At 43.6% G+C, this 27,840-nt stretch overlaps 1 long non-coding RNA gene across 1 annotated transcript; it reads left to right on the forward strand.

Moving 5' to 3' along the window:
- Window positions 1–1,421: 1,421 nt before the first annotated feature.
- On the forward strand, window positions 1,422–26,083 carry LOC134156483 (uncharacterized). The gene is made up of 3 exons (XR_009961921.1): window positions 1,422–1,519; window positions 2,249–2,359; window positions 26,074–26,083. It is a non-coding gene; the product is annotated as an uncharacterized LOC134156483 (long non-coding RNA).
- The last annotated feature ends 1,757 nt before the right edge of the window (window positions 26,084–27,840 follow it).

The following is a 27,840-nucleotide window of genomic DNA, read 5'->3' on the forward strand; positions in this document are numbered from 1 at the left end:
TTTGTAGTGGCGGAAGGAAATGGGAGGATAGGAAGGAGGGAGAAGGGTGCAAGCAATGGGGAGAAAAAAAGAGTAACATGCACTAGAGTGGGAATTATCTCCTGCACCTTGACAAAGGCAGTGGGTGCTTTCTTCCTCGCCCTCTTTCTTCATGTGGGGCAGTAGGCACAGTTACCATAAAGGCCTAGTTTTGTCAGTGGAAACCCATACGAGTAACAGCAGTCTTTTGAATATTCCCATGTGTGTGCCTTTGGGTTTGCTCTGTGAGTGACTTCCTCTGTAGACTGGTTTGCAGTAGCTGACCCTGCCAGCATCTTCACGTGTAATGTACACTGGATTGTGTAGTAGCTCTTCAGGACAGAACCTGGGACAAAGGTGAAGAGGCCTTATGTAGCCAAGAAAATAAAAAATATGTGCTATTCAAAACATCTGCTTAGACATTGCCTGAAATTCTACAACAGCTCTTTTAGGCACAAAGAAAGCTGTTGCTTCTGTCCCACAAGGTTCTCTGTTCAGATGTGGCATGAGCGAGGGTCAGGGATAGCAAACAATCACAGATGGCAAGAATGAGCAGAGAGGTGTGTTCACACAGTCCTGAACAGTTAGTTTAAATGTGGTATGACTTTCCCATTTAACAGCAACGCGCACAGGGAAGGAAAATCCCTTTGTTCTTTTTTAAGCTTCAGAGATATGCAGACAGTTTAGGCAGAGGATGTTCCTGATTTCCAAGACATATTGCTAGCTGTGCCTTGGTCAGCAGTGAGCCTGTGTTCCCAAGCTGTTCGGAAGGACTCTGAATACTGGTGTTCTCTTTTTCAGGTGAACCTCACTTCAGAGATCCCAGCTGCTTTTACTCTAACATTCTTATTAAATTCTTCACAGGGGTAGGATTGCCTTAACAGTACAAGCTGCAATGCCTCTGTAGTAGCACAGGAAAGATGAAAAACCTTCCAAATATCTTCACATTGAAAATAAATATCTTTATTTCCCTTCCAACTTCCTCACTAATGTTAGATGGTGACACTTGCGATTTTTCCCTCTTTCTTCTTTTCTGTAAAGAGCAAAGTTTTAAATTCATTACCTTCTAGCTCTGGAAGGACACATTTAGCAGCTATGGGGTTTTGGTGTGACTCCTAAGAATTTCAAAGAATAAAGTCCTTAATGAGTTCTCCTGTGCTTTTGCATGCACAAAAAGATGTTGTCATTGAGAATAACCTTTATTTTAGTTCAAGGGCTCCAGCAGACAACTGAGTTAAGTAACTAACCTTGCATCAGCTGAGCTCCCAGAGATGTCAATAATAATTTATGTGCACTCCTCACCTGTTCTAATTGTGAGGTAAGGCAACTCGGCATGAACTCTGATTGGAGAGTTTTAAGTTAAAGCATTTCCTCCACAATGGGGTGACAGTAGTTCAGTTTTGTATCTGAATCACAAGAAAACTGTAAGCTGGAAAAGATAAGCGTGGTGTTTACAGGATGCTATGTCTGGCACCACTGTGAGGAGACCTTGAACTGAAATGTAAGTATAAGCAATCTGTGAATCAGTCTTGCATTTTATACCAGTCAGGTTCTCTATGTGGACATATTTAATTGATTTACAACTGACTAATAGCAAAGAAATTGATGTAAATGAGTTCTAAAGCAGTTTAAGTGTTCACAATGTAGCTCATTCTCTGAATTAAAATCCTATTAATTAGTGTAGGTTTTGTGCTTATAGAAAACATTGCAAACTTCTTCAGATAATACACCTTGAGCTCTAACAGCAAAAAATGGCCATGGCATTGAATCTCCCAGCAATATGCAGGAGTATGAATGCCATGCCCAGCGCAATGATTCTGGCAATTATGTCCGCCACAGACTTAAGCTAAAATAATTTGCCATGTGCTTCTCCAAACCTTACCTAGTTTGAGCATTTTTGCTTTCCGAGTTTGTTTGGATGCTGAGGCAGATTTGCAGAGATGTGCTAAAGAAGGGCAGCAGGAACTCAAGAGGATCCCCCTCAAAATAATGAAGACCCTCCTACATGAATCACTTGGTCCTCCTGTTGGTTTACAGGAAAGAATCGGAGATCACAGCAGGCTTAATTAAAACATGTAGTCCCTTGGTTATTTTGGTGCTATGACAAAATCCTTGTTCAAAAAACCTGGGAACAAAGAATAGCTCTTGCTGCTGTGGCAGGAAGGACCAAAGCAGGTAGGCAGTCACTGCTGGATCTTCTCACAGGGCTCCTGGCTCTCCCTGCTCCCAGGTCAGCATCCATGGATGTTGCTGGGCCTTCAACACAAGACAGCCCCTGTATTGTCCCTACCAATAAGGAGCCAGGCCTGCAGCCCAGCCAAAGGAGTAACTGCTTCAGAGGGTATATCAGTGCCTCTATCCCAGTACTGCCTGCTCCCAGAATGGTGCTCCCAGTGCTGCAGGGAGCTGCCAGTCCTACAAGGCTGTGCTGCAGTATTTGCCACCTTCATTTTTAATTGGATTTTTCCCAGATGGATGGGCACATGTACGCACACGGAGATGATAATGCTAAATAACCACCTTACAGGTCATTGATTAACCTCACCTTTCCCAGATATATATAGAACTTGCAGCTTTTCTGGTAACAACAGGAGCTGATAATAAATGCTACATCCTATGATGGGCATCTCCTCTAGTTGCAGTAACACATCCGGTATCACCAGTACTTGCTGCCCATGCCCGTTCGGGAATGACCCTGCTAAAATAGTTGCCTCCACCTCCTGGAGACCCCAGTGGCAGCTTCAGTGGCTCAAGACTGCAAATGGCTCAGTCATGGCATGGAGAGGCATTTGTCCATTCAGAGCTCTTTTTCTACAGAATACTTGTTTTTACTGAGTGAAGATAGTAAGGCAGGAGACCTTGGTATCAAGGACTTGTTTACTCTAAGTGCAAAAGGGAAACAATGTCAAGGTAACTAATCTTCTACAGCCGTGTCCAGTGCAGTCATTCTTATGCCACCCAGCCCTGAGGGATGGACGGAGGGCGGGCCTCATACCTGAGCAGTACAGGCAGTTGTGCTGCTCACAGGCAGCAGAGGTGAAATGTCACCCAGTGAGAGTGACTATCCCCTGCGTGGCATAGGCAGGGGAGTGACACACATGTGGAGTTTTACATAGTCTTGTTGCAAGACCTCAGCACCAGGCTGGGAGCTCTGACCCCGCACTTCTGCTCTGCCAGGAGCACAATGTGGTATGAGGCTAAGCCTTCAGGTAGCTCACCTGCAGGTGGGGAGAGCAGGGGGGAGAGCACTTCTCCACTGCATGGGAAGAAACCAGGGCAGCTCACTGAAGATTGGGAATCTGCCAGATAGCAGGAGCAATTCAGACACAAGAAATAAAGCTGTGCTTTGCTGAAAAGCCCAGTAAGTAGGGGACTTGGAAATATTGTCTTGTATAGCTAGACTCACCTCTGCATTCCAGTGGGGAGTTAGACAAAGCCCAATAAGAGTAGTGTTTCATTATGAGCTTTCTTTACTTAGTTAAGTATTATTTTCCAAAGTACTTGATCAAACTGGAGTCACCATTTTCCTTGGGAAACCATATTACTTTACCCTTATTATTCTGGAGTGCTGCTCTCTCCATGTGAAAGGTGAAAGGGAGTTCCTAGGAGATATTTAGTCACAGCTTAAACAGACCTTGATTTTACAGTTGAGTTTGATGGCTTGCAGAAAGTTACTCCTCCCTTAATGAGCCCCTGGGAATACGGTTGTGTGTTTTTTCAAGATCTGTGATGCACATATGTGTCTATCTGGCATCATCCCAAACCTTCTCAAAGATAAAATGTGAGCTGAACATCTGGTTCACACTATTACAATCTTTATTAAACACTAATTTCTTCTCCAGAAAAGCACCATCTGCCACAGCTCCAGCCCTTGTTTTCTAACAGGAGTTTTTCTTCAGAAGTACACAATGAAATAAATCTTCACACTTACATTCCCCAGAATTTCCTGAGATGAAAAAGCACAGTGACAGTAGCAGGCTCCAAGAGCTGATTTGCTTCAAAAATTCTACTTTATTACTTAATTCAGTAAGAAACCATATTAGCAAGGATACTAGCTCCACTTCACATTAGAAAAAGTCCTGTTGAGCATTTCGATAAATCCATTGCTGAAGGATTTGATACCTTTTCAGAGCTTAGAGCACTGCATCCTCAAGTCTAGAGAGTCAAGGTGTGGATTTTGCAAAATCTCCCTTGCTTTTCACAAATTTTTTTGGAAAAGAGAGATAGCTTCATGCCAGTTCCGTCCCCGTCTTTATGACCCATGTTCATAAGCCCGGTAGTACCCAAAAGCCAGGAGACAAAACACCTCTGAGCCATTATCTGCTTGTCTACTTCAGAGGCAAAAGGATTCCCTCATTTTCCTATGGTTGGGGCACAGTCCTGAGACACTCATGTCTTTTATATGACATTTGGAAATTCATCTCACTCTGCATGGGAGCTTGAGTGTCTGAAAGGATTAGTCTCCTGGGCTCTTAAGTCCTTATTCCTGCCTGTTACCAGAAGCAAATCTAAATAAATACTATTAAGAAGCTAAATTCAATTTGCTGTCTCTTGGTGTTCCAGCATCACATCAGTAAGAAGCTGTGTGTACACCACTGTGCCCAAGGAGCACCATGTACACCTTCAAAGGGCTTCGTAAAGTGCCGAGTCCTTAATGTCACGGCACTGGGTAGCAATGGTGCATGACTCCAGCCCCTGCAGTCAGCCCTGCCTGGAGAAGATGAGGCTGAATGAGCACATTCAACCTGATTTCAAATCCCCTCAGGTAGTGACAGTTGAAGAGATTTGCAAAGAATGAACTGCTGTGATCAGTGTTGGGTTTAGGCTGCAGGAAAGGAGGGATTCCAATATGGACTTTGTCCCCCTACCTGGGCTGGCTGGGCATCTGACTTGACATGCCATGGCCAGGCAAGTCCCTGCAGGGTGTCCTTCTCCATAAAAGGCTACTACAGGTGCAGACAGACTCCAAAACCCTGATTTTATACGTACTGAATGGTTGGTGTCAATGACAGCAGAGAGGACGGATGAACTCCATAAACACTACACACTGATGCTTTCCTCCACATCAACTTCCAAGAGCAGCTCCCCCCCGCTCTCTGTGATAGCAACACACAGCTACACTTGTAATTGTAAATCCTTCCTGTATTTTGCTGCCTCTGTAACTGGATTTTTGATGTATTGCATGGTCCACAGTAATAGCCTTGGAGACTGGGCCTTCCACCCTTCTCCACTAGCCTGCTCTTCTGGAGTGCCCTCCCTGCCTGGGTACTTCTCCCAAGAGTTTTCTGGAGTTTATGGTCACAACAATAGCAAAAAGGAGTAAAGAAAAGTAACCTTACTGTGATAAAGCTCCATGGTGGAATTGTTAAAGGTTACTCTACATCCTACAAAAATCACCTATTTCTAGTCGGAACCTGTTCTTTGAAGAGCAACAGCAAGTTGCACCAAGTAGTGACAGTAAGACAGATAAGGAGTATACCTTTTAAATTAAAATCTGAAATGGATCCCAAATGTGCTGCTGAAAACAGTGCTTAAAGAAAATCCTTGGGGGCATAAATGGTGTAGGGATTTTCATCAGAGTTATGACCCAGTGGGTGGAGGTTCACATCTATATCAGCTTCACAGTATGTGTCCCAAAAGTAAGGGATAAAGAGATAGAAACTGAGATTAGAGATAGTGGGCGAGCATCATTTGGAGCCAGAAATGCCTGCTCACATCACAGCGGACGTGGAAAAGGTACAAGTGATGCCACGCTAACTTAAGAGAAACTGGAGGTTTTCCTAGAGAGGTTCATGGAATCTGTACACCTGAAAGGAGGAAAGGTTCAACTTCCCATGGAAATGGATACCAGCAAGACGGGTTCAAAGGACGCTCAGGCAGCCCGTGGCCACAGCTATCCCAGGGAAGAATGACCTTAGTGATTTCTGGATTTCAGTGGAGCTCCAGCTCAGGTAGTCCCCACTTGCCCTCTAGTACCAAAACCAGATCTTGAGCGTCTTTAAGAGATCAATTGAAACCATTGCACCTCTCCTGTTGGACATTCCCCTACCCTTGGTGCTGCCCCTCCAGACACCATACAGGTACAGAGCAATCTCAGAAGCTCTATTATCTCAACTGGAAAAGGGGTTGAAATCATAGGGAGCAAAATGAAGAGGTATCCTCTCCAGATGTGCCTGTTGCATAAAAATCCTCCTGTTGCTCCTCTGACGATGCACCCTTGCCAAAGAGCTGAGGGCCTCAGCATACCCAATACTAAAACTGAAACATGGGCAAATGGAAAAATTTGCTTCGAGATCACAGAACATCCTGTTCTTGAGGACAGCACTTGCAGAGCAGCCCAGGGCTGGCAAGCTGCTGCTCTTACCATTACCCAGCTGGGTCCTTTGGAGGAAGGGAGGTCAGAGGTGGAGGTTGCCTCTGTGTCACCCTCCAGGTCAGAGATCAATCCTGTGGAATTCCTTAAACAAGAAGATTGAATGTGTAACCCCAGCAATGTCATCAACATTCCTTCTGACCATTAAACAAGCTGAAATAGGCAGCCAGAGCTACCGGAGCTGCAGTGCCTGAGAATTACCTACACAATGTGGTTGCATGGTTGCTATCAGCTGATGAATTTCCACTGCAGCTTTACATACCCCAAGTGTGAAAAAGGCAATACAAAGTCAAATTCCTTAGGATTTATTCCATGGCAATTTTAATTTTAAATGGCTTCTGCATGCATGCAGGGCAGGTACAGAAGGTGAACTCAATGGGCACAGGGCATGCAGTCACATAAACAAGACTCTGAATGAGAAACATTTGTCCAGAACCAATATCTACTGCTCAGCACATGCACAGGCTGATGAAACCCGAAGTGACAAACTCTAAACGTGTGCACTGAGCTGATTGTGTGAGCCGCTTCCATGCACTGAGCCAGGAGATTACAGGAACTTGCTGCACTGGATAATTCCAGTGGGGTGCGAGGAGTTTCATCCCATTGCCTGAGGGTGGTTTGATTACTCCGTACAGCGTGCTGCAATCCTCAATCAAAACGTTCCACTATGTTCAGTACTCCGCATGGGAACATCTGGCAATTTACAGCCGAACGCCTTGTAGCATCTAATGCCTGAGTATCTCTTTCCTACAACCTATTTTCATTTGACTAAGTAAAGACCCAATTTCCTGAATTTTTAAAAAGTCTTGCTAATATAATCAAATTACCGTGATTACTCGGCAATGATTCTAAAAAGTCCTAAAAGCGCTGCTCCAGCTTCGCAGTGAATTCCTATTACATGTAAAAGATTTTTAAACACTTCAAGTAAAATGCTTTTAATTCAATCAGAAGAGTAAACAGTGTTTGTTTTTAGCTATTCAATGTATTTGAACCACAAGCATTTTTCCAAGTGAGTGGCTGTGGGGGTTTGTAATGCAATGCAAAGCAAACAGTGAGAATATAAAATCACACTTGTTCAAACAGGATTGGAGAGTTTATTCTAGCAGAGCTTCCAAGGATTTCAAAGGGAAAACAGCAATTTTTTTTTTTTTTTTTTGGGTTACGGAGGTGGAAAATACACTATGCCTGGTCAGTGATTGCACTTGGTAGGATCCCAGCAGTACCGTGCAGCCCATTCTCCTGCTGGTTAGCAGGGCAGGGATGCCATTCATTTTTCACAGCCTCTCAGCCCTCTGCAGCTCACTCCAGTTCTGCCTTTGCTGAGCAATTGCTTTCACTGTATTTTGTTAACATGAACTGGAAGCCAGCAAAGCGCTAAAGCCTATTTCTGGCATGCATAGAGCAGTTGATAAAAAAAGTAACTACTCTATGCTTTTTATGTACGTCTTTTGCAGGCCAGATGTAAGTCGTGATGAGAAAGGAAGCAGTTTCTTGTCCTGGGGTGTGGACTAGAGTTACACAGAAAGCAGAATGCCTCAGCCCTAGCTTGGGTGACAGCTCTCACTCTTATGCCCATGCTGCTGAACTTCTCCCTGCATCCCTCCTTCCTCTCCATCCCTCCTTCTGCCTCCTGCAAATGTCTCCAGTACCTTTTGCCAACATTTCCCAGCAAAACTTCCCACCCAGTGCTGGAAACATCCAAACACACAAGGTGAGCATCTTTCCTCCTCTGCTTTCAGATGTGTTGAAGCACATGGTGGCTGCCATCCTCTCTCCCACACCCTTGCCCAATTCAAATTATTAGGTCACCCGGAGAGGCACTGTAGACTCCCCTAGAAGTATTTTCTAGGTACTACACTCCTATTTTTCCATGATCATAAAGTAGCTGCTGCCAGGGGCTGTGAATACTTCACCCTGGATGGTGGCTAACAGGTCAGTCTGTGAGCCCCAACCCATGTCTCCAAATGTATTTGTTATTCATAAGCGGTCACTGAGTTACTTGGACAGATGATTTGCAGATTACAGGTTGTGCACAAGCTTTTTTTGTTTCTGCCATTCAGGACCCCTTTTGTGCAATTGGCAATTTAGGTGACACGGTGTCATTTCTGATCCCGGATTAGATGGCTGGAGTATTTTAAAGAGAAGAGGTGAGAGGGGCAGACAGAAAACAGTGTCGTTCTGCTGCAAAGACACATTTCCTCTGCAGTTCATCATCACCTTCCATGGGATTTTTGTAGCATTGACAGCAGTCCAAATACTGTCAAAATGTCAGTAAGGTAGTTCCACCACTCGCAGCAAACTGAATCCAGGGTGTTAAGGAATATGTTAAAACCATAGATTTCTTTTGCCAATCAGCACTGTGTGTGTGTGCATACATCTGTGTAGGGGCATATGCGGGCAAACAAACAGAAAAAGAAAATATTAACCCTGTGCAAATACTTTATGCACAAACAGTTTCTGGGCTTTTACTGTGAAAAGGGATCATTTTGCAACCCCTCTGCAATGTCTGAAGAAATGTTTAGCGTCACCTGTTACCATACAGAATTTCTGAAAGCTGCCTTGATTTAGCCCTTTGTGAGCAGCCCAAAACCCTCAGCAGAGAAACAGAGAGAGAGCAAGCTCAATTTTTGTCATGGTGCTGGTGGTCAAAATAAAAAATCATTTAGGCGCTGCAATGGTACCTAATTATTTCTGCTCAAATTCAGGACTTTGGGGTGCTCAAGAGAGCCTGGATAGTAAGAGTGAAAATGTCTGCTGTCATTTAAAGGTATTACCAACGTCAGAAGTCCTGATACAACATCAAACCAGCTATCCACATGGATATTTCCCAAAAAAGGGTGATGGTGATCCCAGGCATTTTGGAGAAGGGCAGCAATGCACTGTGTCCTCCTCACAGCTCCACGACTCTTCCCACCAAGGGCTGGGCAGCAGGATTTTGAGGCTGTGAAAAGCAAAGCTTGGCAGCAAGTCCTCCCCCACCAGCGCATTTCAGGGCTAACAAAATGTGAGTGTTTGGGTGTGTTTTCTTTTGAGAGTTCCTTTTCACCTCATTGATGATCTAATGATCACAGTCATTTGACCAAAATAGAAAGGATGTGTTTAAAATAGGGAAAGTGAATGCGTCCACTGGAAAATTTAGATTCTGAAGAGTTATCATATATATTTGTCACATGGGTGGGAGGATTTCCCCATACAGCTTGCAAGATGATATTGCAGAAGGACTACATATAAGGGTAATATTAAGCAATAGTCATATTTTTAGCAACCTTTTAATCAACTGAGCAGCTGGGAGTAAGAAGAAAGAATCACTCCCACGTGATTCGTGCTGTAGGATCTGCTTTGCAGGCTAGAGTTTGGGATGCTCTGTGCTACCAGTAGCTATTTCTGCAACATCTTCCAGTGTGACACTGTGAATCATTCAGCACCAGCATGTAGTGCTTTCTAATCAACATGTATTGTTGTCACAACTTCCTTAGAAACCCAACTGCAATGGCAAAGTTTTCACAAGAGGATCTTCAGACACGGGACTGTGTCTCAACCTAGAAATTACCCTTGTCCATAAATCTAATGGTGAGGAATTCCTTGACAACAGCTATTTGTCAGCTGGCTGCATGACATTTCCATGGTGCTGAGGGGATGTGAGAAAGGCTATGATTCTATTGCCCTAAGCAACGATAATGGAGGGAGTTAAACAGCATCAGTTCCTACACTGGGAGTCCTTTTTCAGTTTTTCAAGGCCTCTTGCTTGGCTATTCTTATTAAAAGAAGTGCAATCTAAATTAACAAACAAATTACTGAGCATTTTGGAAACAAGAGTTCAAACCTTTATAACTACCTGATATAGTCACTTATTTACAAAATATCAAAGCAATGAGATTCTTGCTGTGTTTGTTGAGAACTGGAGGGCCAGGATATTTGTGGGATTTATTTTTGCCTTTCCAAAACCATTAGTACTTGATACTAGTTGCTTGCAGTGCTGCCCCACAGATTCTGTCCTCGCTGCGCAGGCCTGTGAGCAAGAGCTGCAAATTGGGCCATGAAACAGATTCGGCTTTTTGTCTGTTAGACCCATCCCCTGGCTGCACCTATACCCTGTCTCTGCACCTTCCTGTGCATCCCCTTTGCCAAGCCTACAGCCAGAAACCCTCATATAGCAGCAGAAGGCTTGGAATGACTCGGTGCCGTGGTAGTGAGCAGAGGGTGGTGTGGTGGGCAGGGGGAAACCCACTTTGAAGGCTATGTGTTTTGCCCATGCAGGAGGGTGAAGCCTGCATGTGCCACTTCACCATAGCGGAGCAGCTGCTATATGGTAAATTGATGTGCTGACAGGGAAGGAGGATGAGAGGAGGATCTGTTGGACTCCAGCAGGTACTTTGGCTGCCCCTGCACAAGGTCCATGGCATGGTGAATTACCACTTCAGGTCCTTCTTTGAATGTGCAAATGTTACATTCTTTGCCTTCAGGTATTGCTCATGTATTTTTCCTAGATGAAAGCCCTGGTAGGATAGAGATTGTACCATAAGCACATAAAATGAATGAAACCCTCCTCTTCCACAGCTGGATGCTACAGTGTATGTGATACCCACCGCTGGGACCTCCAACCAAACCCAGTAATTCACAGACACAATGGATCGGTTGTGGACATTGGCAGCTAGTTAGGCACAGTGTGAAAGCTTCTAATTCCTGCCTTTTGTCATTTTATCTCATCACTTTGACATTGAGACAGCATTTGATTGGTAAGTTTTGGAAGCCATCAAATAACACCATATAGAAAAGTGGTCTGAATTAAGCACCAATAACGTGAGTGGGCTGAGATTCCAAATACTTCTGCAGACCGTAGATGGAGGCAGGAGTTGGGCACTGGGATGTTTGCCCTTATTTTGTTTGTTTGTTTAAACTGTTGCAGGTTGTGTAGTTCATTTGCAATTAAAATACCAAAGACCAAGCAGCCCCAGGAACAGTCATGTTCAACTGCAGCAGTTAAAGACAAGAATGTTGAAATTTCACTGAATGTTATCCACAGCCTCTAACTTATCAAAAGAACCATGCTATTTAGAGGTAACTAATGGGTAAAATATGAGTAGAGATTAAACTACAAAGGCTAAAAAGGATTATTTAGAGCACTTCCATTATGCAGTGTCCTGACATTAATATTTAGACACTCATGAACACTTACATAACTGCAGCTTATTTTTAATGGGCTTCTATCTTGCTTTCTTAACAGGCTGACAAAATGTAATTCAGGACTATAAGCCCCACATGGAGAAGAAAAGCCTATAATTCACATCATGCTCTTGCTTTTAAGAGTTAGGAGATGATGGCGGTTTTATGGCAGAATGCAGCTTGCAGGGCAATATCCACTTACATGCCAGCCGAGACCCTCAGGCTATGCAAAGTGCTGGAAAGTGCATTGTAAAAAAAAAAAAGGAAGAAAAGAAGCAGGTTTCGTTACAACTGAACTGACATGAAGGCAAATTAATTCATAAGGTAAAGGGAAGAAAAGAAGCCCCAGTTCTGTCGGCATGGTGGTGTACCCGCTGACTCGCACACGTTGCCAACTTCACCTTGCATCACTGATTCATCACTCCAGATTTTCTGTCCTTCCCTTGGTATAAAACCGCAGGCAGGGGACAAAGCATCAGATCGGTGTTTTCCCAGGCAAATAGAGAGTCAAGCAGAGCCAATGTTAAAAAATAGAAAAGGTTTTGTGTATACAAGGAAATCAAGGTTATTAGTTAACGTTTGTTTTCTCCTCATCCAGCCGAAAGTTAATAATTATTAAGCCTGTTTTGAGAAAGGCAGGGCCAGGGCTTGACCCGTGTTAAGCACAGATGTCACTAGAAATTAGCCAGGACTGTACCTGATGTGCTCCCTGGGGAATCAATGTGGATGACAAGCCACGGAGGTACAGCTGCAGCACCTGAGTGGCTTATCCACCTCTATTTGCATTGCTGCAGCTATTTTCCACTTGGAGGCTCCCATTAGCAGTTCCCTGAGGGAGACCTTTGACGCTCTCTATGCGCTTGGTCTCTGAAGTGTAAAGACAAAGTGCCTGGCCACCCTGGGGTGAGGGCTGACAGTATTCCTGGTTATGGGACACATCCAGAGGGTTGCTAGAGGGATATCCCACCTCCTTCTTGGTTAGTCCCCTCTGAGGAGCTGCGTGGACGTCCTATCTCTTTGCTTGCAACAGTTTATCTGTTCGTCTCCAATTTCACAGCCACATGCTTTGTCCTTGAATTTATATGCACAAAAATATGTGTTTATATTCCCAGTCTAGCAAAGGCTGGCTGTATTCAGGGATTATAAACAAGAGAGAGTGAATATAAAAGTAAGATGAAGACAGAAGAAATGACTGCACTTTATGCACAGCCAGCATACCTGCCATCAAGTCAGTGCCTACTACTGCACCATGTTTCCAATCTCCTTCTCAACCAAACTTCCAGCAAAGACTCACGATGACATGTAGGTCTGGCTTTTAGATCCTGTCTCTGGGGTAGACCTTAGACATCACTCCTCTCCATCTCTTCTTGCAGCTCCTCAGAAAACAGAGCAAGAACCTAGTTCAGTACCAGCCTCTCCTTAGCGAAGCCCTGGAGCATGGGTTGATGGGACAGGCTCTGCTGTACAGACTACCACCACTGCTCAGCACTTTCTACTCGTCCTCTCATTTCACTGGTGTATACGGTCTATTTGCTTTATGTTGGCTTTGCGGTAACTGCTTTAGTCAACATCTTCACCCACTGTGGTTGGTTCCAAGGAAGTCACAGGTGCAATTACAAGCTCTTTGTGTGATCTCCCAGGTCTGCTTACTACCTAGAACCTCCCTGCCTGGCATAGGTGTTCCGAGCCTGGCAGATGCCTGGCTGCATCCTTCCTTTGACAGAGCCTTTCTTAGGAAAACAGTGCTCTAGAAGGTGTATTGTGGTCCCACAGGGTTGCAAGATCAATAACTGAAAAGGTATAGCCCATCTCCGTAGGCAAAAGAAACCTGCTAACAGTGGTAGCATGCTAAAGATAGAGAGTGGTGGCCTCAGGGTCTAGGTAAACTTTGGGGGATTCAGGAAAATCTTGGTAGATTAATCCAGGAGAGGGATGGGCATTTACACTGTCTGCAGGAGCTGCTGGACAATATGATTCTCATGAAGATATATTTGAGATTTTCCTAGGATTATGTCACTTGGGTCATCCTAAACCTTGCCTGAGGGTCATTCAGGCAGTCAGCCAAGGGTTTGCTCTTATGAGATGATGTGAGCTGCCAGGCTGCCTCCCTCAGCTCCTGCTGCCAGCAGGTAACACAAGAATCTCCTGAAAGACTGACCTTCCCCTGATCCACCACTGCTACAGAGAAGACCGTGGGCTGATGGCTCTTTCGTGGTGTTAATGCAATAGTGTGGTGATGTAACTACATGGGTCTCAACACATCAATGAGTACGTGTATAAAAATAGTTGTGAGAAAAAGTCACTTCAGATATGACAATTATAACTTCTTTCTTCAGTCCTTGCTATAAATATAAAACCTACCTCTTCCATTTTTTTCTGATCATCTTTACTGAGAGAACCTCTATGTTGAAGACATTTGTAATAGGAAGCTGGGAGCCCCAGATTTAACCTGTGACAGGCAAAGGAAATCATTCAATGCAGAATGAATGCGATGAGATGTGATGTTACAGAACTGAGCTAATGAACTCCCTCCATGACAACAGTGGGGAAACCGTGTAGATCCAAGCCATGGTAGAGGGCTGTGGATGGCATCAATGCTGCCATGGGACTGGGGTTACTGCTGTCTACCCATGGACCAAGAGCTTGGATCACACCAGAAATGCCAATGTTAGGGTGGATGAGGCAAGAAACTCCTGAGCATGCACTGACATCTTGGGCAAATATGGCAAATCACAAGGTGTATCATGCATGCTAGAACTTCTGTTGTTCTAACAGCGATGTCAGTGGCCTTTTGGTTAGGCTGTGAAAAACAAGGAAGAGGTTGGCTACAGCCCTACCAGAGTATCACCAGAGCTAGTTGCTGTCTTGTGCAACAGCTCGTGTTAGCCCTTGTTAAGTAGTTACAGCCTAGACTCAGCAGAAGCAGATGTCTGCTGATTCAGTTGCTAAAAGAGGTTTCTAAGCAACACCTCTACAGCCTGACATATATTTTTACACATATATATATATATATATATACACACACACATATACATAAATGAACACTCCAGCTCAGGGCAGATTGCAAAAGTCACAGGTAGAGCAGCTGTTAGCCCAAGCGCTTCAACAGAGTCGGAAAGAGGATGCAGCAAGAGATGCTGGGGACTCCACTCACTTTGCAAGAGCTCTTAGGAAGCTGAAAGCAAGCTTGCTCATTATATGCTTGACGCTGCCGTTAATGGGTAAAACTAAAATTTCCTTCTGATCTATCAATGTCCCAAGAAGCAACATGGGTTAGCTGATGTAGGGAGGTCCTACTTGCAACATGGCAATATCCTGTCCTTGCTTGATAAATCTAACTGAAGAATTGTCTGAGCAACATTGTACTAAATTATACATGTTCCTTTTACTGAATGTTTCTTTTGCTCGGGTCGTGTTAAACAGGAGAATTGTTTAGGTTTTGTAAGGAAACCATTATGAAGAACATCAAAAAACTTGCTGGAGCTCCTTTCCTGTGGTTTTTAGGGCTCTTGAAATCTACAGTAAATAATAACATATATTAGTAATATTTAACATTTACCACATGGTAAATAATAGTAATGAGTTAGCCATGCTCTTCAATAATGTTCTGCTGCTGCTTTGAATTCTTGTAACATCGTGTGCTCTCAGAGCTTTGAAGTAACATCATTTTACAGAAATGCTTGCTAATGCTATGGATAGAGGCTTTGCAGCACAGGCTTGTACCAAAGCCAGCAGATGCCAAGGGAAACAACCCTGTATGCCGGCTAATGTTCTTTAAAATGCCAAGACATGGCTGGAACAGGCACCTTTGGTCAGAGTAAAGACTAATTCTGCCCTTTTAGCAGGTACTGGACAGTGTCATTCGCTTAATTTCTTTTTTTGTCTCCATGTTCATGATGTAAGGTAACCCAATAAATATCAGATGACGAATCAAAGATTTGTAAATGCTGTGTGCTGCAGAGAGACTTCTGTTCATTTCCTGTGTGAAACTATTTATTTCCTCCAAAACCTGTAGACTGGAAATCCAGGCTTTTGAATTGAACATAATTCTTCCAACACAGCAGGATAGCCATCATATTCCATACAAAACCATCTGCAGTAATAAAAGTACAACATAAAACCCAGACCTCACAATGAAAAAGTTGTCTTCATTTTTTAAACCTTATTCTCCATGATAGTGATAGTCTTCACTTCCCTCTTGCTTACTGGTATTGCGAGCCCAGCTGGGTCTGCCACACTGGTTTAATTTTCCTCTTAGAATATGAAAAGCAAAATTCACTACTAGAGTTGTGTTGTTATCAACCTGCCAAAGAAGGACTTTTCCATGGTACAATGGCTGCTGCTTTCTTCTGTCAATTTGAGTTTTTAACCTCTATTCTTGATGGACTGGACATCAAAGGATGGGGATTATTTGGGGGAACCTGCAGAGTAAGAGGCCTCAAGGATATTTGGTTTTAAATATTTCTTTCCTTGATGACTGCTCAGCTCCTGGACCACAGGGCATCATGAGGAGCAAGGAAGCCCTGCACAATTCTTGTCCCCCCTGTGGACTACAGAGCAGCCCAAGCGACTGCTCAAAGGTGAGAACCTTCACTGTCCACAGGCAGCCCAAGTACTTGAAACCTCTCTCCTCCTAAGGTCCTTAACCCAGCCGTAACATCCTCACAGCACTCAGTATCGATGGGAAGTCAGTCTTCTTTGGGGAATAAAAAACTTGGGCGTGGGTCCATGAATATCCTCTGAATCCAGTTATTCAGGTTTCTGGTAGGCAATTTTGCATTAGATTTCATCAGGGGTTTGTCTTGATGCTCTCTGGATTATTTCCTTGGCTTTACCTGCGAGCACTAGGACTGTGGCTAAAGGCAAATTAATTCTCTGATTTCCATGAAATGAATTAAAAAATCTTTTCAAATACAGTTGAGAAAGGTTTTCCAGGCTTCTGTAAGCAGACATCTTTCAATGCTAGATGATTCTGGCTCCAGATCTTTTTCTTGATAATACCTTGAAAATAAACATTAGAATCCCATAAAATCAGTTGAGTAAGACTGAGTGCATAATTGCTGTCCATAATAAGTGCTCAATCTAATGAAAGAAATTTAGCACTAGCTCTGTTTTAACTTCCAAAATAGAAAATTAGATCAAAGAGAATGGAATGACTTCTCTAACAGAGAAATTACAGGAACAGATTTCCCCTTCTTTTGCATAGATATGGACTCCCCCCAGGTGAGTGAGGTATCAATGAGAGGAGAACCTAGCTTACAGATTCCGGTGCAACCAAACCCAGGCCTGCTGCAGTCAGTAGGATATTGCTGTTCACTTCAGCACATGTAGGCTCTGACTTTTAGATGCACATTTTCCTTTAAAGTAATTGCACGCCAGTTAATTGTGTGTGTATGTGTATGTGGACCAGATGCACAGATTTGTGGACACCAGAGAATTTCAGTGCTTTCAAAGGATGTGATGTAAAATTCTGTACACTAAATTTATTTCTTCAAATGCAACTGTGTACAATCATTTCTAATAGGAACTAGACACTTCCTGCACGTCTGTTTTTTAATGGAATCTGCTAAGTTTTATAAGGGCCATATTTAGCTGTACATCCTCTCAACTGTTAACTGTATTATCCTTTTAAGGAAGTCATTAACTGTTCACTAAACACTCTTCCTATAGCAGTTTTACAGTGCCTGAACATTGAAATGTGGTTCTCTGTGGACTAAATAGCTCTTCATAGTGAAAGAATCAGTGTGTTTATATGTGACTAGAATAAATGAGGAGAACCTCAAAAATGTATGGCACAATTAGCAAATAATTTCTTCTTGTCTGCCCTGCAATAGCTCCTTACACAAACTTCACACTTTTAAATGATTTCCTTTTCTTTACAACTGTTCCCAGGACTATTGCTCGTGCTGCCCAGAAATTACAAGTTCAGTTACATTTTTATTTCAGCTTGGAGGAGAGAAATGATTTTCACATCCTGACTGGTTCAGCATTTGCAGCTGAAGCTGTTCTCTTTCTTGCGTCATTCTGGACTAGCTCCTACATTACATCTCACACTGTCTGTTACGTTCTGTTATGCTTTCCGTGTACAAAGTGGAACCATCAACTTTCAGCCTAAAAGGTCTATTTTAAGATGAAGGAGAAATAAAATGAGGAAGATGGTGAATGAAGTCTCCATGAAGAAGTTCAGTGCACTTCCTCTTTATGAAAACAAACTGGAGGCTGCCCCTGGCAAATATGAGGTTTCTTTTAATGTTGCTGTACAGTGAAGACTTTAATCCTTGAACCTGCCATGGTTCTGCTCTGTGAAGTCTGCACAGAGTTTACATAGGAGTTATAAATCAGAAAGAGATAGCACTGAAATGAACAGTCTGTACTTCCTATGGGATAACAGTATTGTACACTGCCAAGCTGCAGGTTAGCTTTTTACTGAACTTATGCACTTGAATAATCAAATGTCCAGAAATTAGCAACCGCATCCTTTCTTCACTCACCTGCATCCGCTGCCTTTGTGAAAGCAAAAAAAAAAATAGCCCCAGCAATTCTTTCTTTCCAATGAATGTTTTCTTCCTGTGATTTCTGGTTCTTTGTCACCCTAACTGAGACTTATGGAAGTCTGTGAGCAGGTGCCCAAACAATTTCAGGCAATCCTGTGCCAGGAAAGCTTCACTTTCCAACCCTGTAGCCCCTGGAGGTAGGTCCATGTTAATGGGAATTGTGCATTGGCTAACATAATTCACCTACTCTGCTATTCACTTTTGTGGGTTTCTCCTCCACAGCAATGGTATACTGGAGACAAAAATACATGGCAGGAAAATAATTATTCTACCTGATATTTTTGAGAATTTTTATGTTGGGGCTCTTTCCTCCTTTCTGATTCCGTCATGAGGAAAGCAAGGATGGATGGGGTCACAACCCCATCAGTAGCAAAATGCCCAGGTATGGACACACACATAGGTCCCGCTACCTCAGATGGCTGGCAACATATATTTGAAGAGAAAGAAACAATGAGATAGCCAGGGAGGATGAAACCCTGACAGTGTGTGTGCTCAGAACAGGCTGGTAACTGTTCTTGGTAGCAGAGCCTTGGGAACGTATTTGTGTGCATCTGCATATGGCAGAGGTAAATAAGAGAAGCCTGACAACCACATCATCTGAGACCAGATCAGCAGAAGTACATTTCCCAGCCAGTTCCAGAGCCCAGGCACATGGTTTCTCAGCTCATGCTGGGATGCTGGTGGCATCATGACTTCTGCCTGACTTGCAATGAGGGAGTGGGAAGGAGATGATAGGTCTTGTCTTCAGTCTGGCAAACGGACACTTCATGCACTCTCAGGCTTTATGAAGCCAAGGGGCCACACCACATCCTTCTTCCCAAAACTGCAAATCCCAGGAGTCTAATAACTGGGAAAATCTGGAGTAAAACATGGAGAAACTTTTTAGAGAGTTTTCCCTTCATCTGCATTTTTGGGAGGCATGCCCAAGCTTTCAAGGTTATTAGCTTAACATTTGGCATCCATTTAAAAAATATTTATTTTCTATGTCCACATAAACAGGATCTTTTATTTTTTCCCTCCCTTCCTAAAGAAAAATAATACTGGCTGGTATGTGTCTAGGAAGCTAACAGAGAGTGCATATAAAGCTGTGTGTGTCCACTGCCCATAAAGTTGTGCCATGTTCAGGTGTTTGTAGGACTTTGTCCTTTATGAATGAAAACGAGAAATTCATTGAACTCAATACGCGTCAAAACAAAGAGTCCTGGAGGAATAGTGTAAGAACAATGAAAATAAAATATTTCCATTTTTACAGAAAATAATAGAAAAAAAGAACTATTTTCCCCCAAAATCTCCAACCTGCTTTTCTAGCAATAGCCAGAGCTCAATTTTGCAAAAATTCTGCTTGCTAGTTGGGGACTACATCCCTCAGCGGAGTAAGGTACATGTCAGGATGGCAATGTGTACAGCAGATGCAATCTGAGTCACACAGAAGGGCTGTCATCTGCACATTAGGCTTTCAGAAGGATCCCAGAGGCCTTATTCACAGCTTGGACCCCACTAAACAAGGCCCTGAGTAAACTCTTTGAGACATGCACAGCCAATTTACTTTTAAGAGCAGCTGTTATTATTAGACAATAGGAAATGGATGTGGAAGGTACGGTTTTGATTAAGGAGCAGTTTACCTCTATTACGCAGAGGAATAAATGACTACGCAGAGAATGGGGCAATGGGGAAAACAGTCTTTTTGGTGGAGAGCTTCAGTCTAAAAGCCAAAGTCTGGTGTTTTTGGTAAAGGCAGATCCTTGCATTGTGGAGCTGGCGGAAGAACCACTGTGCACTGACTCTTGGCAGATGCAGGGAATCAGACTGCCTTGCCCATCAGACCAAAGGCTTCTGACAAAACTCCTCAGGAGGGCCCTGGGGAAACTGCAGGCTTGGTAACAAACGTGAAAACAAAACATAGCTTTTTGCAACCAAGGAAGGTCACTGAGAAGCTTTTGCAGTTTGTTCTGGGACCTGCTGTTCAATAGACTTCTAAATGACCTAGAGCAAGTGGTGGACCACAAGGTGAGAATATTTTCTGCTGATAGCAAGTATTCAGGATAGCAAGGCACCTTGCATTCTCCAGGGCAGAGTTATAAAATTCAGCCTGATGCGTAACACACATGAGAGAAACTCCTAGTGGCAACGCTGGTAAGCTTCAGATGCCAATAGATGTCTATGTGCAAGTCCACTCTAAATAGATTTATTTCAGTTTATCTTTTAATTGAATTCATGACTGTAAGCTGCAAAACCCAAACACTTCCTGGGGACTCAGAAAAGCTGTGCCGGATGGAATGACGTTCTTCGGGTTTGAATCAGATCTCACAGCTAGTGAGAAAGTATGATTAAGAAAGACTAAAACATCTGGAAAACAGCTGATGATGATGTGCCCCCAAGGGACATAATCAAAATACCCTGAAAGAATATTTTTGTTGCAGAAGCCAGGCCAGTGTTGCACACAGAGAAGTGATTTTTCTTGGGAAAATAGAAAAGCGTCCTTGCCCAAAAGGCTGTTTTTTCTCTCCCCATTAAAATTTAGGGGGAAAAAAAATAGAAACAGTAATTCCTCCTTTTTCAGACAATGAAAATAAATGCTTACTAATATCTCCATATTTAGACAGGGCAGCATACTTGGGGGATACAGTCACTCATTTGGTATCAAGGGCTCCTTTGTTTGCAAAAGCAAAAATAGCATTTGAACAACCCTTGTGGACACTTCTGCCTTTGAGTGTAACGTGGCTGTAATACAAAATTGCAAGTAATTCAAGCCCCCTTTGAAATCAATGTCAAGATCCAGCTCTTTAAAGAGTTGCTGGAGAGGCTGACTCTGGAGGGGTTTGCAGGGTGTTTAGGTGAATGTCAGCCAAGTCCCATGGGGTTCATCCCCAGAGCTGCATTTCTGGGCTGTGCGGCAGCTCAGGCGATGGCCAGCAGCCTTCTGTCAGGACAGCCCTCATTAGCCTTGCTTCTTAATTGGACAGAGAGATAGCTGCACATCAGAGCTCCTCTCCACGAAGGGAGAGTGACCTGCCAGTGTTTTCTTTAAGGCCTGAACTCGTTTCCTCCCTGGCAGAGCCAGAGACTTGCTCTTGTTTGGTGACACAGGGCTCAGCTCTGCCCTCCTCAGCCATGTGTGCATGGGACGGCACAGAGCCAGGAGCGTCAGTTTCCGGCACAGAACGGTGAGCAGGAGCGGTTGATGCTTGAAGGTGACCTGGGGCTGCCTCTTCGCTGGCCCCCTTCCTGACAGAGCCATGACTTTTCCCACCCACTCTGTGCCTTGTCTTTTCCCTGTAGGATCTAGACATCCCTACATCCCTTCCAAGATGCTCAGTCAGTTCACCTTTTGCATCATTTAGACGCCCTCATTATCATCAAGTACCGTGATGTATCAGGGGAGAAGCAACACTCTGGGAGCAAAGTCTGCTCAAGTTTTCCTTTAAGATCTGCTTTGCAAAAGTGAAGATTTGATAGTGATGAGCTGTAGTAAATCCTCACATCAGGAACAGCACTGGACATCTTCAGAATTAAAAGAATGAAAGCCCTATATTTAAAAAGGAAGCAGAGAGGAAAACAATCTGGATAATCCCCAGACTATTTCCCAAACACCCATAAAATCCAGTTCTGGAAGGCTCCGTACTATTTAAAATACGTTTTGTGGGGAAAGATATTTACAAGCATGAAGGTAACTGGAAAATAGACTAAAATGGTAGATACAGAGATTTTTCTTTAGTAAGGAGCTGATCGCATGGATGATGGGAATTTTACGGATAACAGATCTCATCTGTCTGAACTTCAGTGAAGCAACTGATGGGAGGACACAAGGGGAATTATCTGCTGAGATGAGGAAGAGGAGATCTCAGTAAGAAGTCTCAATAAGAAAGAAAAAGATGTAAGTGATAGGAAAGTATGAATGGTGAATGGTAAACTAAGAGATTAGACTGAGAACAGAAAACACAGAAATGGCTTTAAAAAGTCTGGTTGTGACAAATAGCTCCCAAATATTGCCAGGTTGGAATGAAATATTGGATGAGGAGAATGAGGTGACTTTTCTGAAGGCACAAGTAACAGGACTTAAACAAGTGGAATGAAAAGTAAGAATTTGGGATTTCAATGATAATAAATGAGGATTCCTACAATAAATCAGGAATGAAAAGAAATAGAGGAATGGCAAGATGTAGGTGCCACAGTTATTGCCAGGCTGCAAAATCATCAGTGCAATGTGACAGTGCAGTAAGTAGTGAGACAGTTCCATTGGAAAAGGGAATTTTCGGTACTGTTTTTCAAGCCGCTCGTAAGAGGTAGCCCAGAGGAATATGTTCAATTCTGGCTACCAGCAGTCTGAAAGGATGAACTAAGACTGGAAAAAGTGCAAGAATGGAGCAGGAGACCATGTCTAACTTGTCCAGACCAGGAGGTGTCTTAGTGCATGTGTCAGGCTCATCCCCACCTGCTGCGAAGCAGGAGCTGGCAGCGTGCACCACTCATGTCCCCCCTGTAGATTTCAGAGAAGTGAAACCTGGGAGCATGGTCAGGGGAGATGAGGCACAGCTGGGCAGCTCCTTGTCCTGGGTAATGAAGGGAAATGACACTTCAAGAGCTTCCTGAAGAGTGTTTCCACCCTGCTTTCTGGCTGCCCCACATGCTGCTGGCTCCTCCAGCCTACCAAAGCAAGGCCTGGGCAACTGCCGTCTCTAAGTCCTTTTCTAGCCATCTAGGACATAGAGGCATTGGATCAGCTTCCTAGTCCGGACAGTGGGGACAAGAAAAGCTGATGAGTTTCAAGATGGAGCTTGATCCAGTTCATAAAGAACATTAACGAGTTGTTGGACACTTCTCTCTTACCTGGGAGTCCCACATTCCTAGGAAGCTATAGGCTCTGTGTTTTTCCATCTGTACAGTACTAGTTGTGCTCCCAGAGGACCACTGGCAGCATCAAACAGACAATTCCTGTTTGTATTGTGCAGAGCTACAAAAAACGGCCAGTTCTGTTTTCAGATACTAACCTTTAAAGATGGTGTTCAGTCAATCTTTGCCCACTCTGGCAGCAAAAGGTTCCCTCTTAATCCTGAACGTATTGCCTAGTTCTGTTTTATTTCTAGGGTATTTTTCTTCACTTCTTTCACATTTCCAGTGAAGAAACCAATGAATAAAATGGCTTTAAAACAACATTTTTCAGCATGATATTTTTCCAATATGTCTCATGGGCAGCAGTTTATATTACCAGCCTCGTGTGCCTGCCTCCCTGGTATTCGTTTTTCCCTCATGGCAGTATTAAGTTAATACAATTCTGCCACTACCTGCAGCATTTCCAAAGTGGGTCAAGTCACTTTGGTGGCATCCCAGAAACAGGCATGCTTAGCTGCACCAATTTCTGGCACATGACAAGTACCACATTCCAACTTGCCAGCAGCAATTTCCTTCTGCAGTGTGAAGTTAGCCTCCATAACAAGGTAAGGGAAGTGAGAAAATGGCAAGGAAATAGGAGAGCTGCAATCCAAAATTTTGGGTAGTCAGAACCATCTTAGATCCCACACTGTGAAGGCTGGGAAAGATATCTACTAGTAAGGCTTCATGAGTCAATGCTTCGGTCCTTCTTTATGTTCTCGTGCAACTGTGCTCAAGTCAGGGACAGTCCACGTGGCTCCAGCTATTTGGAGAGTCAGGATTTTTGCCCAAGTTTCAAACAGTTACCAGAATGCAGTGGAAAATGTGATCATAAGGAGTCCGGACTTGGTAACTTTCCTATTTAGTTAATAAGCCTGTTTATTTAGACTTAGCAATTTCCTGTGGTCTATGGCGTATTTCCAGAGAGGAAACTCAAGTGCTGCTCTACAACTGCTGGATGTAAGTACCACCACAGCAAGACAATACACAAGCCACTTTCATTTATTTCACAATTCGGAAGTAATCACCCTCCTTTGTAGTCATGTGCCTTTTACTCAAAGCTCTCTGTGTACTTCCCCTTCACACAAAGCCATTTTCGGTTGCTGAATTAACACTTCCCAGATACCGATCTCATGCCAGAGGAGTGGGTAACACCACTGACTCAATGTCACCTGCACATGCTGCTCTCTCCAGCCAACACCTTGCCAGAAGAAGTCAAACCTGCCCTCAGTGCAAGCTGGCCCAGCACAGAGTCCATTCCCCAGCACCCCACACATGGCTCCTAATGGCTTATTTTGCCTCCATCTCCTTAGCACTGCACTCACACTGTCTTATTCCACATAGAGGTACCCAGAAGAAGAATTGACTCAGCCTGTATGGCCACGCTGGGTGTAGAACTGATGGCCTCTTGATTTCTAGCCATGAGTTAAATTCTCATCTGGCATTACAGTGACATTTATTAAAAACAGTAACAAACTCTCAAAACTGTAGCATCTTGTTGCTGTCCAAAACATATCCACTTATGAGAACATCGTCACTTAAAGCTACAAAAATAAATAGAAAAGGAAAATTCAGTGGGGTACTTTATGATGGTTGCCAGCTCCAGACAGCTCATGCTTTGCCATCAGACCCCTCAGAGTTCATCTTTATAACATCAATCAAATCAGTTGTCAGCAGTCTGGCTAAGGATGGCCCCTGGGGCCTAGTTAAGACACAGGGAAGAAAATCACAGCAATAGAGAAAAGTCAATCCAGGATAAGATGCATAACAGCAAATAGTAAGAAACCTGACTCCTCTTTTCAACACCATTTATGTTATTAAATTTCTATGTGATCATTACAGGTGTGTGTGCGTTAGATGCATCAAACAGTTGTAATACAAGTTCTTACAGAAGATTTCAGCTGTTTTTGCAGGGACTGGTGAGAGTAACCCAAAATGTTATGCTGTTCTTCCTGTGCTGCTGGCCCTGTACAAACCTACACCCTCCAAAATGCTGGGTGGTTTGGTGTGGGTAAGTCTGGGAAAGGATCTGGAAATCATGCTCACAGAGATGTTATTTAAAGGACAGAAATTCTAACCAGCAAATTTGTGGTTGGATTTTATCGTAACATGTGTATTTATTGTTTACCCAGAAAATTGACTAATTAATAGTTCTTCCTGTAGTCACAGCAACTGAAAGGATTTGTACTGCCCAGGGTACGCACAGTTACACTGAAGCCAAGCCAGAGACTGTATTTCTAGCCAAGGCTCTTTGCTGAGTCCTTTGCCAATGGGGGGTTTGGGGTGAAACTACCTCCCTGTCCTTTCTTTGGAAAGACTATCTCATTAGCCCTCAAAATCATAGAATCATAGAATAGTTAGGGTTGGAAAGGACCTTAAAATCATCTCGTTCCAACCCCCCTGCCATGGACAGGTACACCTCACACTAAACAATGTCACCCAAGGCTCTGTCCAACCTGGACTTGAACACTGCCAGGGATGGAGCATTCACAATTTCCTGGGCAACCCATTCCAGTGCCTCACCACCCTAACAGGAAAGAATTTCCTCCTTATATCCAATCTAAACTTCCCCCGTTTAAGTTTGAACCTGTTACCCGTTGTCCTATCACTACAGTCCCTAACGAAGAGTCCCTCCCCAGCATCCTTATCCCCTATCTTCCCTTATCCCGTATCTTCTTATCCCGTATCTTCTCTCTTGTTCCCACACCATCTCTGCACATGCTACTACTAAGACTGATGGTCCCTTGCCCATGGCAGCCAGTGCTCACGGGGGACCTATGGGAGTGCGGGGAGCAATCCCCAGCTGATGGTGAAGATATTGCTTGGGTCCAAGGACCTATGGCAAGCCCCAGCCTTACCCACACCATCATAAACCAACAAAAGGCCTCTTTCATGTTCATCAGCAGTGGTGTAGGAGCAGTTTAGGTACCCAGAAAACCTCAGCAGGCAGGTAGGGATAGTGTCCAACCCAGAGGTCCTGCCTCCATCCATCCCAGCACTGCAGGCTGCATGTGCTTGCCTGCGGTGGCTGGCATGGCTTGGAGCTGGGGATAAGCAAGCATGCTGGTGGCCTAGAAACTGGAGAAATATTGACAGATGGATGGACTTTAATTTGCGTGGACAAACTTGTAGGTTGCTGTATTGAGGGTGACTGTGTACAGTTCCTACCTTTCCAGTTAGCGCAAGGTCATTTCATTGGAAAGCGCTTGTTTTCTCACGTGCATCTGTGGGGGGTTTTCTTTGAAGCATGGACTGGGCATGATTTTCAACCGGCTTTTAAGGGTTTCCCAAAGGGAGCTCCATGTGTGGAGAGTCCAAAGGCTGTTGAGCTGCACTGTATGGATGTTGTTTTATACTCATGTGGTGCTAGCAATGTTATCCCACCACACACAACAGAGAAGGCTGTCTTTCATCTGCCCTTCCAAGCCATCATGGCATTTAATTTCTGTTTTTAACCAAGGAAGCTACTGGAATAGTTTCTCGCAGCCGCAGCCAGTGGGCCTGGAAGCTGGGCTATGGAGATAAACCTAAAGCTTCATTCAGTGCAGAAGTCCAGCCAAAAGGAAAGTGGCATTAGAAGAAACTTGTCCTGATACAATTGCCGTCTCCTTTTCCTCCCAGGCTAAAGATTTGTACTTAAGTTAACTCTACAGTTCTAACTGGCTTTTTGATTTAACAGGGTCAGCAGGGGAGGGAAAAGCTGCCATAAATTGTTTCCCCTTTTTTTTTTAATATTTTTTTAAATCAAAAAAACTCTGGAGGAAACTATTTTACAAACAAGAAGTAATCTATAATTAAAGTTGGAAACCCATCCAGTTCCCATTTCACACTGATTTCTGGAGCAGTCACATAAAAAATATGGGTGTAAAATGCTGCAAAGAACCTGGTTCTGGAAAACTTCACCTAATATATATCATGAAAAGTATGCTTATGTGAGGAGTGGTAAATATATATATGTTTATATACACATAAGATTTTCAGGCCAATATTAATGACCAGAATGTTAAAAGATGGCTCACTATGTCCTTTTCCTGCAATAGAAAAACTGACCAGTGATTTCTACCAGCTTCCTCACATTTAGGTCCGAGCCCACCTCCTGTTTGTCTCCCAATGCCTTGGGAGGCATTACCTGTGAAAGAAGGAGTGAAGCAAAACCCAGCTTGTAAGACATTAGCCTGTATTGGCTCCAGAAGAGAAACTACAATGACAATTAGATTTGGCCATTGACAACGGAGCAGCTAATCACTGAAGCTAAAATCAGATTACCCAAAATGAAAGTCTGTTGCCTGGATGCAGCCGAGTTTCAGATGTTCTCATTGTAAGTGTACCATGAGGAATTGCAATCCCGTTATCCAAACAAGGACCAAAAGCCCAAATCAAATGCCAGACAGATTAAACAGTGACTTCCCACATCCCTTCTACCACACGTGCTTGTCTTGCTGCCGAGCCCCAAACCTGACACTCTCCTCTTTGAACACATCCTGCTGGGTGCTGCCTTCAGCTCTCCACCAGCAGCATCTGAGTCAATTTACAGCACCCAACCTCCAGCTCCAGTTTAAAAGACAATGTGGGTGCAAACTGAAAAGTCTGGGTGTTTGTCTGGTTGGTATCTCAAACTTTTCCACTCTGCTTTCACACATTGGTTGTGGGATTGCACTCGAATTCAGCAACAAATTTTATCCTCTGCTGGACACACAAGCAGTGGTCAGAGGTGGTGCAATATCATGTTGGCAAACATTTGGGCTCCTTGGTATTTTTGTAAATTTACTAATATTCAGCTGAAGTTTGCAGAAGGGTTTAACTGAAAGGTCAATGAAATAATATCTGCATATTGTAAATCTAATAATAGGGGAAGATGTAATT

The sequence above is a fragment of the Pezoporus occidentalis genome, unplaced genomic scaffold, assembly GCF_034315485.1.
Source record: "Pezoporus occidentalis ecotype Australia unplaced genomic scaffold, CSIRO_AGI_Poc_V1 ctg87, whole genome shotgun sequence".
NCBI classification, from domain to species: domain Eukaryota; kingdom Metazoa; phylum Chordata; class Aves; order Psittaciformes; family Psittacidae; genus Pezoporus; species Pezoporus occidentalis.